Source organism: Pinus tabuliformis, chromosome Q (assembly GCF_031772625.1).
Source record: "Pinus tabuliformis cultivar Carrire ecotype Pingquan chromosome Q, CPIR1, whole genome shotgun sequence".
Classification (NCBI taxonomy): domain Eukaryota; kingdom Viridiplantae; phylum Streptophyta; class Pinopsida; order Pinales; family Pinaceae; genus Pinus; species Pinus tabuliformis.
Window position 1 is genome coordinate 1,268,463,183 of NC_142296.1, and position 14,409 is coordinate 1,268,477,591.

General features: G+C 33.4%; 1 pseudogene; it reads right to left on the minus strand.

The window, feature by feature from the left end:
* Positions 1 to 829: 829 nt before the first annotated feature.
* LOC149224471 (putative serine/threonine-protein kinase At1g54610 pseudogene) overlaps positions 830 to 14,409 on the minus strand; it is a 75,804-nt pseudogene continuing 62,224 nt past the window's right edge.

Sequence of the window (14,409 nt, forward strand, 5' to 3'; positions counted from 1 at the left end):
ACTAAGTTTTCTAACATCTTCTACACTCTTCATAATTTAATCATTGTTTCCAATAAACTACAATAGATCCCCGGTTGTAACATTTAGTGCTAAAAAGTCTAACATTTTACCTTGCCTGGAAGGAATGGCTCAAGGGCTTTTTTTCAACTTTCTTGGATTCTCAATTGGCACATTGTTTCTTCCCTTTACTAGTTTTTAGTTGACATGTATAGGAACTCAAAAGATCTTGGGATTCTACAGAAGGAATGGAACTATAACTACCTTGATATTGAGAATATGTTTAAATAAAGAGAGCTGTGATGATCTCTATAGTACTCAACATCCCTCTGCAAGAAATATTACTACATTGACATTGTTATGCTTTTAACTCTTGTTCATCTTTCAATGCAAGTATCCAGTTCACTGGACATTACTACTTTTCCATATTCAGTATCCATGATAACCTTTAGGTTTTAAACATTGGGCCATCCATCTAGAGTATAAACTATTATTCATTTCAACCACTTTATGGTAGTTTTCAATTTTCATAGAGAAATATTCAAACAATTATACATTGAGGACTTCATCTCAATGGAATAAGCATCACACAAATTACAATTGCTGAGAGGGGTGCCAAGGAATGACTTTTAGAACCATTAGAAATTGACCCAGGAACCATCTAGAAAATTATGTCGCACCCAAGGGAATATAAACATTATCTTACATCTTGCACATCTAATTTATTTTTTCAAAAAAGCTAGTAGTTGCATTGGGAAATTCTCAAGAAAGACCCAACCTGGAAATTTACTAGAATTGTAGCAGTATATATTTTGCACGCAGAGAGACTGACCTAACCTTCATTCTTCAGTGTAGCAGAAGCAATACAATAATCTGTTGGATCAATTGACAGAATAGTTTCAATAAGTGATAAGGATGATGATGTGAATCTTTAAAACTCTCTCATATACACCATGTATATGGTTGTTGTGGCTTGAAAATAGTTGCATGTAGCAATTTCAACTTTTTCCAATACTCCTCTGATGGTGAACCACATATCTTAAATATTTTGTTCAACTATTCTACCTCTGTGCATCCATGAATTATTGGTTTCCCTGCCAATAATTATACTAGGAGGAAACAACACTCCAAAGATAAATAGTTGCATCATACTCTGTAGCCCCAACAATAGTTCTGGGGGTCGATACCAAAGGGTAACTATACTACTAGTCATAGGTTGCTTCTGATTGGGATAGTAAAATGTAGCCAATCCAAAATCAACAATTTTCAAGGCGCCTCCATTGTAAAGAAGCAGATTGGAACCCTTAATATTATGATGCAAGACACCTCTATTACAATATTGTTCAAGCCATGAAAGAAACTATTGCAAATAGCATTTTACCTGAGGTTTAGTAAAAGTACTTATTGGAGAAGTTGTAAGACCTACAAGGTCATGCTCCATGTATTCAAATACAAGGTACACTACAAGACATTCTCGAGCTTACCAGTCCCTCCAGTTTGACCAAATTAGGATGATCAAGCCATTTCAAGACCAAAATATCCCTTGCCATAAACTTTACACTTCCAAATTCCAAATTGTCAAAACGAACCTTCTTTAGGGCAACAATTTTCCCAGTATCTATATCTTGAGCCTTGTAAATGTTGTTGTATGTCCCAAGTTTTCCTAGTATCTATATCTCAATCCTTGTAAATGTTGTTATATGTCCCTTAACCAATCTTATTGAGTTTCCCAAAGGTGTTAGCTCTACATGGAATCCAGCCTTTAATTACTTCTCTAGAAATGGTAGAAAACCATGTAGGCCACCCGGCCACAACTTGTTCACCCTCAATATGCTTTGGAACATTTCTTGATCTTGTAATCAAGTCCCATAGCACAAACCACCCTTCTCGTTTTTCTTCTCTAATAACCCATCTCCATTTTCAGCTGCCATGTGGCCATCCTACCCATTCTTTTGGTCAATTCCCTCTTTCTAATTCTTAGCATTCTCAAGGTTAAGGGACACATTATCAAATTCCATGATAATCTTGACCCTTGCACTAATAAAAATTTGCAAAAATATTATGAGTTTATAATCAATCATATCATAACAATGCATAAAGATAGTTGCATTTGTGGATGATAGCCTCATTAATATATAGTAACTCCATTCCACGATTTTCATCACTACAAAACAAAACAGCCACAACCATAGTTTCATAAGGTTTTTCCCTGGGTCTTCTTTTTTTCGAAAATAAGACTATCACTAATGGTGCATTCTTTGTCAAATTCAAATCCCATTCATATGCATGGCCTAGTGTTTGCATGAAGTAGCTTACTCTAATTGAAAACTTGTTTACAATCAGTTGGTTTCCCATGGCTCTCCTGATTCGGTCTACCTCATCAGTCTATTTGAAATTTCATAATGGTACTTGAGACAAATAAAAAAAATTCTTCATCATTGTCCAAAATCCATTTATAATTTATTTTGCAGTGAAACACAAAGAGGTTTAAGGAATTGGTTCATTGATTATACAGGAAATGGACCAACAAACAACAAAGGGATGATTAGGCTGTTGTAGGGGATGCTTACGACATACTGCTGGAGGTGTGTACAGTCTGTGTGGCTTGCATATGACTGCGTACAATTCTGGTGCAGCTTCAGAAATTACATTTGGTTTGGGGGATGTCTATAGGCTCATGGACGTCCAACTCTAACCTTGAATTTTCCCAGCAGAAAAAACATTTCTAAGAGGAGAGGGGACCAACCTAGGAAAAATGAAAAACACCCAGCAATGCTAAATATGCCCAACAGTCCACTAGACTCAAGTAAACCAATTTGGAAACCTCCTATGTAAGTGCAATGACTCTGAGATGATTTCCATTGATCTTCAATCTCTGAGTATAATGGATGGAGGAAAATAGTGAGCTGTTGAAATTCATTAAATACTAGTGGGGATTATAGGATGAAACTCTTTATCATAACCATGTGTGCAAATGGCACTAACAATACACCATAAATGACAACAATAATCTCACATAGAGTACATAACATTAAAACACACAGATATGGAGAGATTTTCTTGGAAACCCAACTGGGAAGAAAACTGGGTTGATTGAAGATTTTATTAAGCAGGAAATTAATTACAAAAGGGTGAGCTATACACATATTTAGTGTATTATTACTCACTGACAGGAAATTTGCAGATGGTTATGGCTCAACAACAATCTTCACTCATCATAGGACAGAATATGTCCTCCTCTCATCTAATCATCAAGCAGATTACTTCTTTGAGCTCTCATCTCTGCTATTCTCCATTTCCTTGTCATCTCTTCTCTCTATTGAATGCCCTTCTTCTCTAGAGCCTTCATTTTTAATGGACTACCTTTGAAGGCCAACCATTACAATGGTTTGTTTCAACTTCCAAGTGAATTATGGACATTTCCTCAACTTTTCCAAAATAAAAACAATTAAATGCTTGTTACAAAATTTACAAAGAGATTTTGGTGAAGATCCAATTCAATCAAATTTCCTCTTTCTCCATTTGACCTTGTTTAGTTTTTTCTTGTGGTCTAGGACTTTGCTACTAACTCAGTTATAATTTTGTAGCATCTTCTATCACCACTATTTATGCTCTCAACACCTATAGAACATCATAATTTTTTAGCTACCCCAATGGTTTCCATCCCCATAGCTTTTGCTTCTTTTAAAATTTGGAGGTAGAGCTCAAATGCTTATCCCCATTCTTTTCCAAAAACCTTTCCTAATTGCAGAGCTTCAAATGCCATCATTACCAATCATGAAACCCCTTGTAAAATCCACCAAATCTATTTCAATATCTAAGATACCTCTTTCCATGTAAGGATACCTTCTATGTTACAATTTCTTACACAATTGATGATGTCATGCAGATAAAGGGTTCCTTGATGCTTTGTTGATGCGTAGCTTGTTCCATCCTATTTTAATTTGATATTTGATGAGAAAGTTGTTTTCCTGATTCTATTTTGGTAAGACTAAAGCTAATGTATCTTTTGGATGTGTTTTGTTGCTAGAATAGACAACGTAGGCTTATTAATACTACCAAAACACTTTTCATTATGCATTACATTGTGGGTACCACAAAAAATTCGAATTTAAGAATGAACATCCTTGACAGATTTTTCCACTTGGACATTTTTCTGGTATCGTTCTGAGATTTTTTTCAAATTGGACCATTGAAAGCAAGCCTTTAGTATATTTTCCCCTGGAGAATGAGATCTTTTTGATAACATAATATGGATTGTGTATTAATTCCCTTCTATTATCACTTATGAAATTCTATCTCTAATTGGTCTTTCCCAATTTCCAGATTCATTACAAACTCTAACCAACCATGTGCCAAGTTTTGTATTATCTAATGTGTATGAATCATGCCAGGCCCTCCCTTTTTGTAGTCATCTCTTGAATCAAGAAACTAATAACATAATTTTCTTCTTTTTCCTTGCACCAATAAAAAGGTTGTGAGAAGACTGTCCATTTGCAAGTAATGTATTTGGGAAAGAATCTAACATGACCAGTAGGCATGGATGGTAGCTATCACTCCTGAAGTGTGTCCCATAATAGGCCTCTTTGTATAATGTGTTTATTAAGGGGTGAATTCATCCCCATTTGGGAGGGAATCATCACCCATTCCACATTTATTATTTGTTTCCTAAATAATTATGAATATCCAAATTGTAGAAATATAGAATTTTGTCAAAACTGTGGTTGTAAGTTGCTTGATATTACTTTAAAGTCTTTATACCACAATCAATGTTGCATTGTTTTGAATTTTCTTCCTAATCCCTTGATATCTTGATCCACCGAAAATGAAAATTATATAGATATATGCATCATTTTATTTCAAGGTAGGTCAATATGAAAGATGGTGAAAAACAATCATGACATTTACATAGTCTAGGAACCTATTGTTGGTAGATGTTGTCATAGTTATCATGCTAGATGATTAATGGATGAACTTGCATTGTTGAACTTCCCCCATCTTCACAAAAAAATCCTAGTTTTTTGTAGCTTAATGCAATATAACACCACAAAGAGAGCATTTTTCATCCTGTTTCATTAAATCTGGCATTTTCATGGGCTTATACTATAGCCTGAAATATAAAGAAGTCGAGAAAGTGTTCAAAATGTAGAAATGGTGATGCTACAATCTTCTAGTTGGAAATATAGCTTCACATTGATTTAAATAGCCTCTGCATTACTTCATTCAAAAAATTTAAGTTGAATGAAATAATTATGTTGATCTCCTTATGGATGTATGATATTCCATATAATATATAAAAGAAATTTTTTTATTGGGTTGTGTTGTTCCTTTATCACTTCATTCTAACTCAAATACCCGTTTGTTTGGGATGCATTGACTGTAGTCCTGTGTTTATAAGTACAGAGAGACAATTGACTGAAATTTATATAATTGAAATAATAGTTGTTGCTCCCAAGACCCTTACAGTTCCAATCCAAACTGAGACATTTTAAAAACATATGTTCTATAAGATGACTTTCAACCTCTGGAATGGTATTTTCCTTTGAATAATTTCTAGTGATGACTTGATAAGTGAATTAATTGCACTATTTTGTTCTTTCTCAAATCTTGAACCCATAATTTTTGTCAATGGTTTAATGGCTTTCCTTCAAGCATTACTTCTGAAGCAACGTCCATAGTAATATCTTTCATGTTGGGAAAGCCTTTTCAAAATGCGATCAAAACCATCCACAACACTAATATTCCATAAATAGTCTCTACACACTAGATTTATAGCCACCGATTTCTTAAGGATATAATTGACAGTGCAAGGTATATCTAATTTTATACACTAGCACATGATGTATTTGTAGAAAATAATGGTACATTGCACCATCGAAAATGAGAGAACTAAAGAAACAATAGCAAAGTTGAAAACTTTATGCCCCTTTATGGAACTAGAATGCCAAGAGCATCTTGAGGCAGAGAACATTTGACATCTAATACTAAGGAGTTACACAGGTAGGATGTCCTTCTCGATTTGGGAAATACCAATGGTAAAGGAAACTACTCTTTCATTAGGATGATGTAAAATTTGAGCAAACACAGAAAAGAGAATGTAATGCATAGGACCTTGTTGTGACTCCAAGTATTTTATATGTTGTAATGAAAACTAGAAATGTTGACAATCAAGTATTACCAATTCTGAAATCCCTAAAATTGTTAATTCTATTGAATTTTGAATGAGATGAAATTCTACTTTCTCCATATAAAGTATGAAGAGATTGGAACCACTCTCGAATATCCTGAAACAGTTAATGGCATTGCTAAAAATTTAAGTCAAATTAACATTCTCTTGATCTTAAAGAGAAAGCTACTTTCACTTTATGAATTTAATATTACCATTAATTTGTTTAAGGGTCAAGAAATACCTAACAACATGGTGTTGGTTAATAAGAATGAAGAATCCATCGGCCCATTCTTTAGAGACCTTGAACTATAGGTATATTTACTTCGTGTATGCCCCATATATATAACAAAGTAAACTTTGAAATGGGAACTATAAACTCAAAACGGGAACTATGGCCAAAAAACCTCGTAAAATCATCAAAAACAGTGCAAAAAACGAAAAATGTTAATGCTGAAATAACACCTTTTTTTTCTAGGATAAATTTTCAACATGTTTTAAAAATGGCGGTGAAAACACTTTTTTGTGCAAAATTGTCCAAAAAACACCCTCAAAACGAAGTGTTGATGTTCAAATAACATTTTTTTTTCAATGGTAAATTTTGTGCAAAAAAACCCTCAAAATGAAAAGTGTTGACGCTGGGATAACAAATTTTTTTTCAAGGGTAAAATTTCAACATTTCGAAATAATGGCATAAAATATTTTATCATGACCCCGAAAAACATTAAAATTTCAAAAAAATAATGAAAACATAAAAAAAAATTAAAAATTAAAACAATGAAAAAACACAAAACAAAGATAAAAGTAACAAAACATAAATTAAAATATATACTAAAAAAAAATCAATCATAAAAATGTAAAAAATAAAATAAAAGATAAGAATTAAAAAACTAAAAAAAAAAAAATTATAAATTATAAACAAATAAATAGTAAAAGAAATATATTTAAAAAAAAATGGAAAAAATAGATATATATATATATATATATATATATATATATATATAAACCATAAAAAAAATTGGGAAAAGAAAAAAAAAAAACATTAAAAAAAACTATAAAATTAGGTAGGTAAAAATAGAAAAAATAAAAAAACATTAACAAAAGCCAAAGAAATGAAAATTAAAAACAAACTAGATTTAAAAAAAAATGGAAAACTAAGAAAACAAAAATTAAAAACTACAGAAATTAAGATTAAAATGTTGATTACTTAAAAAAAACAAATATAAATATATATATAAAAAAATTGACAAACAAAAAAAATAAAAAATGTTAAAAAAATTATCTCATAAATCATAAAAGAATTTGGAATATATATATATATATATATATATATATATATATATATATAAGTAAGTAAAAATAGAAAAATTTAAAAAACCACTAACAAAAACTAGGAAAAAAAAATAAAAATAAAAAACAAACTAGATTTAAAAAAATAGAAAATTAACCAATTTTTTTTTTTAAACTAGTAAAATTACTATTAAAAACATTAAAAAAAAAACACAAAAAAAACGAAAATTTTAAAAATATATGTCTTTTCAAATTAAAATTAAAAAACATTTTAAACTTATAAAAAAATATGTGTTTTCGAACTTTTTTTTTTTTTTTTTAATTACACTTTCATTGTTTATTTAAAAACAAACAAATAAAAAAAAGTTAACATTTAAATTTGTTTTTTTAAACAAAATTTTGTTTATTTTATATATATATATATATATATAGTTATATATATATTTATATATATCTATATATATTAAAAAAATATAATTTTTCTTAAACAATTTTGTTTTTATTTAAAAAGAATTATTAAATTTATTTTTTTTTAAACATATTTAATTTTTTTATTTAAAAAAAATTCATATTAAAAAAAAAACAATGGTTTAAAAAAAAAAATGCCCGCTGCCCCCGTGTTGGCTCAAAATCACCCCACATCTAGCCCGCTGCCCAATGGTGACGCGGCCATGGGCAGAGGGCCTTGGCTGCAAACAGACCCTCCGCCCATGGCTGCGCCACCATCAGGGGACGGGTGAGCTGTGGAGCGATTATGAGAATCTCCCCACAGCCAGGGCCTGCACGCAGCTGCGACACCACGGGGGCGGCAGGCATTTATTTTTAATTTTTTTTTAAAAAAACCCATTTGTTTGTTTGTTTGGTTGTCTTTTTTTTTAATATGATTTTGTTTTTTTTTTTCTCTAATAAAAAATTAAAGATGTTTAAAAAAAATATTAATTTTTTTAATATATTTTTTTAAATAAAAACAAAATTGTTTAAAAAAAATTATTTTTTTTAATAATTTTTTTTTTAAATAAAAAATCAAAATTTTGTTTAAAATATATATATATATATATATATATATATATATATATATATATATATATATATATTTTAAATTTTTTATTTGTTTGTTTTTAAATAAACAATGAAAGTTTAATTAATTTTTAATTTTAATTTTATTTTATTTTTTAAAAATCGAAAACACATATTTTTTTATAAGTTTAAAATGTTTGTTTGCTTTTTTGTTTTTTTTTTAAATTTGAAAAGACATATATTTTTAAAATTTCCATATATATAATTTGAGTTTATTTTAAATGTTTTTAATATTAATTTTACTAGTTTTTAATTTTTTTTTTTTGTTAAATTTTTTTTTTTTTTTCTTCTTCTTCTTTTTTTTTTTTTTTTAAATCTAGTTTGTTTTTAAATTTTTTTTTTACATATATATATATATATATATAATTTCGGTTTTTTTTTCCAAATTCTTTTATTGTTAATTTTTTTTTTAACATTTTTTTTTGTCTTTTTTAATATATATTTTTATATTTGTTTTTTTTTAAGTAATCAACATTTAAAACAAAAAAAAAAGAAAAATAAAACAACTTGAAAATTAATCATAATTTAAAAAAAAAATTAGACATAATAAATTTTAAAGTGTGAAAAATAAGTCCTCTAAAAAAAGGTATGCATCAAAACGTTGCATCTACACGTTTCAAAATCAACATGAAAATCATATATATATATATATATATATATATATATATATATATATATATATATATATATATATATATATATATATATATATATATATATATATATATATATATATATATATATATATTTGATACATAAGAAAATTTAAAATGTCAAAAATATGCTCCCAACAAAAAGAAGTTTATTCTGCATAACCACTTTTGAAAATCGGGTCACGTTTTTAGTACCCCTACAAAACGGGTAATCACATTGGTTATTTTAAATGCCAAAAACTGTGCTCTAAAAAAAATATGTGTGTTCTGCATCGCCCCTTTTCAAAATCGGGTCAAGTTTTTGCTATCTCTATGAAACAGGTAATAGTATGAGTTCTCGTTTCAAAGTTTACGTTGTTATATGGAATGGGGGTGGGAAGCAGAGAATGAATGCCATTTTATCCCTATTCCTAGTAAACATATGGGCTAAAAGGCATGGGCATGTATTCTTTATGAACAGTCGGGATTCAATAATCAATCTCCGCACCATAGCAGTAACACCAAGGCCATCCTTACTCGAGTGAGTATGCAAAAATAAATAATCATACCCTAAGTTGTTTGATAATAAGACCAGAAATTCACCTTGGCCTTAAGACCCTTGGATAAGCTCTAGTTATTATCCCTAGCCTAAGCCCTAATTTCTCAGAAAAGAGCTCTTCCTTCTCTTGTTAGATTAGGACCAAAATAGCATCTTCTTTCTAAATCAACAAGTATTGGTTAAGCTAAAGTTGGTATGTATGTAGGTGGATATGGCACTTTCTTTGCTAGATGTATCAGCACTTGGAGCAATGGGAGAGGCACAATAAGAAAAGGAGATAACAAAGTTAGAAACACCACGTAATATCTCCAATTCCTAGGGAAAGAAGTAGTGAGATCCCCGAAGGCGGATGTAGATGAAAATGCATATAAAGATTCAGGGTGAATAGTTCCAAATCCAAGCGTGGACTAGAAGGTAGCCATTTTGAGAGTATAAAAAGGCATGCCAATTCAACTAGGCTCTCGCCTGGGTGTTGGGTGATTGTCCAACTAATGGAAAAGAATGCATCAGATCAAATGTAATTGCAAGTGCGATGTAGAAATTCTAACTGTATATTAACCTGATAATGCAATATAACTAAAGCAAAATACGTTAATCTACTTCTACAATCAAACTTGCAGAAGCTTAATATATTTGAGCAAGATCAATCAGAACACATATAACCAAAAGAAGAATCAATGCACATGAAACACAGAAGAATACTCTGGGGAAAGCCTCCGCTAAAAACCCTACTATCTGTATTATCATACAAGGTGGAAATATCTCAGAATTACACAAATCCTTAGCTCCCACAGCTAACCAGCTCTTAGCACAATCCTCCTGGATGCCCATAGGCAAACAAGGCTTCTCACAAACCTTCTCCTCTACCCTCCAAGCCTCCTATTTCCTTGCAATGTTTCTCCTGGGTGATCCAGCTGTTACCAATTGTAACGTTGATCACTCACACTGATCTAACACCCTGTAAAACTGCGCAATCCTCAAGGAACTTTGTTCCTTCTGCATGGATGAGTTTCCTTTATAGGAAAACCCATGCAATTGATAGTACATTGTCCCTATATTTAATCTCAACTGGGTCTTTCTCTGAAAAGACATGCATGAGTTTCTGATGAAAGAATCTTCAGTTATCTGGAGTACACTAGTTGGATGCATGCATGCATTAACTGACTGAACTCACAATTAGTTCCTCAAACTGTTTGGAACTAATTTAACCAGATTTAACTCAGTTAACTGAGCTAACTAATTACAACTCAAATACAACTCAATCTTATCTCCTTAATTAAGGGATAATCTCCTTAATTTAAGGGATAACTGTTGCATGAATTCACAAATACTTCTAGCTTGAATTTTTCCAACTAATTAATCCAAGATGAATTAATTAATTATTTTTCAAGTAGCTGGTGAGACTAAATTCGAATTTTAATTCAAGGACAAAATAAAATTGGAATATACTGGATTCTTTTATCATTTCTGGTTGCTATTTTTAACACTCCCTCTCAACAAGAAAGGAATTCAACTTGATCCGATCCTTAACCTTTGGAAGGTTCTGCATGCAACACTTCTCTCTAGTGTTGTTGCTCCAACAACTCCAGAAACAAAAAAAAAACATCCAACTTGAATCAATATGATGCATCTGTCATCAAAGTCTCTTACTATTATTGCCTCTGTCAACTGAAAACTGTGTGCTTCGTCTAACTCTGCCTTTCTGCACTGTTGTCAATCCTTCTCTGCACTCTTCAGTATCTGACTGCTCTAACCTCTGTCACTTTGATCTCTGACTGCATCAATCCCACTAATTCCTCTCGCTACTACGTACTTTGGGCTCCCATAGGAAGGTACGATCCATGAGATAAAACCTCTCAATGAACCCTACCCAATTTCAGCCTTATTGGGACTATCACTTCACATCGCTCCACCTCACACCTGGAGGTATGGTTGCATGTGATTCCTCTGTCCACTTGGATCAAAATTTCCCCCTACTAGAGGTCTCTGTATGAGTGTATGCCTCCACTCAGTCTCCTCTCAGCATCTCCAATTGTGGCTCCTGTTGGAAATAATACTGAGAGGGGGGGTGAATCAGTATTATCAAATTCTTTTCAATATTCCCTCTAGATTTGTAATTTAATTTATTCTTTAGATGTTGACCATTAATTTGAATGTCAGTACCATATAATAATGAACAGGAACAAGAAAAACAGATAGTCACACCAAAGAACACCAGATATAAGGTGGAAACCCAATGTGGGTGAAAACCACCTGCTGCAATGTGTCTCTATCTTCTTTCAAATAGAAACTTATTTTACAATGATTTTGTACTGCCGCAGTCCTTTACCAGTACGCAGGCTGCAACTTGTAGAGAGCTACAACCCTCTCTCATTTTCCAGACTCTCTTGGAAGGGAGCTACAAACCCCTTAGCTCTTGTACTAGCTAAGCTACTAGTACGTAGGTGCTAACCTACTTCTTTTCTTCCAGGGATCACGTTTCATCAATTTTTAGACTGGATCCATAAACATCAAATAATCATCAAGTACATGTGAATCAACCAATCTCCTTTTACAATCAACTAATGAATCAACCAATAGCTTCTCAGAATGCAGTAACCAGACAAGGAATACCAGTAATCTAAACCCAGAACTCTGCAGCAATAGACAAAAGGTAGCCAACAAATATTTCAAGAAAAGTCCGCAACTTCACCAATAGAAACCTGTGAATATCCGCACTTCTTCTGTGTCTAGCCTGCGCAGCTCCGCACCTGCTCTGTCTACTCGACAGCGCACCTCCGCACCTGATCCGTCTACTGGACTGTGCACCTCCGCACCTGTGCCTTCTACTGTACTGCGCACCTCCGCACTTGCGCCGTCTACTGGACTGCGTACCTCCACACCTGCGCCGTCTACTGGACTGCGTACCTCCGCACCTGCGCCTTCTACTGCACTGCGGACCTCCGCACTTGACCCGTATCTCACCTGCGGACCTCCAGATATAAACACTTTATCAGTCCTCAATTGTACCCCAGTCTGTCGAATTCACAGATCTGATCATGCGCCAAAGAGACCTCGACCTATCAGTAGATCCGCCTTACAATTCATGGTTTTCTCCTTGATTTAGATCTAGCTTCACAAACCGATCACCAAAATTTCAGATCTTAAGATATTCAATGTTCACAAGTGTGTGGGCCAAATGATCTCCTTCCCTTTTTATAGTCTAGGCCTTTCTCAAACCATGGACCAAAACCATTGAGAAACAATACCACAGACTCAATACTTGGGTTCAACTCTTTTGAATGCAATACCACGGACCAAAACCATAGGATCAAAAACTTCGGACTAATACCATGGATCAATCATAAAAATTCCCACGTGCGCACGCTTTTCTGCATTGAAGTGAGTGAATTTGACGTCCGCACCTTTTGTTCGAAGAACCTGCGGGTATGTCCGCACTTCTTGTTTGGGGCACCTGCGGGTCCGCAACTTTTGTTAGGCGCACCTACGGGTATCTCATTTTTTATTATTATTATTTTGAGAGCCTGAACAGTGATTTGCCACTTGAGAGAGTTGCCATCAAGGACAACACCTGTGCCATAGCGCCAAACCTGAGTCATAATGCCAACAACTCCTCCACAATTGTCTGAGACTTCTTCTGGGGCTGCAGGTTGAGAGGTAATTTACTCTCCCTCTCAACCACCAAGTCTCTAACATTTGCCTTGCTCCTCAAGGCTCTGCATGCATATTGAACCTCAAGAGCATACAAGTTCTTAACTCGTGAACCAATCTGTTCCACCTATCCCATGCTGATGTGTCTAAGGAAAACCTTTCCCTTACTGAAGACAAATCGTAGCCTCCAACATTGCAATCGATACCAAATTATTCTTCAGTCCAGGTACACACTTCACATTTGACAAGGTGATAAGAGCTCAATTCTCCCTCTGAAAAGAAACCATGCCCACTCCTGAAACACTATACCTTTCATCGTCACCCATCTTTATGCGCATCTTGAGGTATTTCTCCTCCAAGGTACTGAATAAAATTTTATCACCGGTCATGTGGAATGAGGCTCCACTGTCAAGAAACCAACCACAATCCATCATCGATGACACCACGCATGCGATGAGGGTGAAGTCCATCTCGAACTGAGAGGTTAATGCCTCACCTTTAGATCCTTTCGAGGATCCCTTCTTAGACTTCTTCGATGGGCAATTAGTCGCATAATGACCCATATCATGACAATTAAAGCATCTCACTTTAGACTTGTCAACCTGCTTCCCTCCATGAGAAGAATTCGATTTGGAATGAGAATCCTTCTCCTTCCCTTTCCTTGCCTTACTTGCTAAGGCCAGATTTTCTTCATCATCCTTGGATGAAGAACTATCTTGAGTGCTCCTCCTGATCTCCTCCGGCATGAGATCTGACCACAGTCGTTCCCAATCCGACAGTTTCTCCCTTCCATTCACAGAGTCCTAGTAGCTATTCCAGCTCTTTGGAAGGCCAAGGAGAGTGAGGCTCGCCATATCGTCATCAACAATAGCTATTCCCACACTGCTAATCTCATCTCTCCAAGTGGTGAGCTTGTTCAGATATGTGGAAATATCATCACAGTTCTCCATCTTGATTCTTTGAAGCTTATCCTTGAGTGCCAATTTCCTCTGGTCGCTAATGTTCTGGTAGAGGTCCTTCAATGTCTTCCACATTGA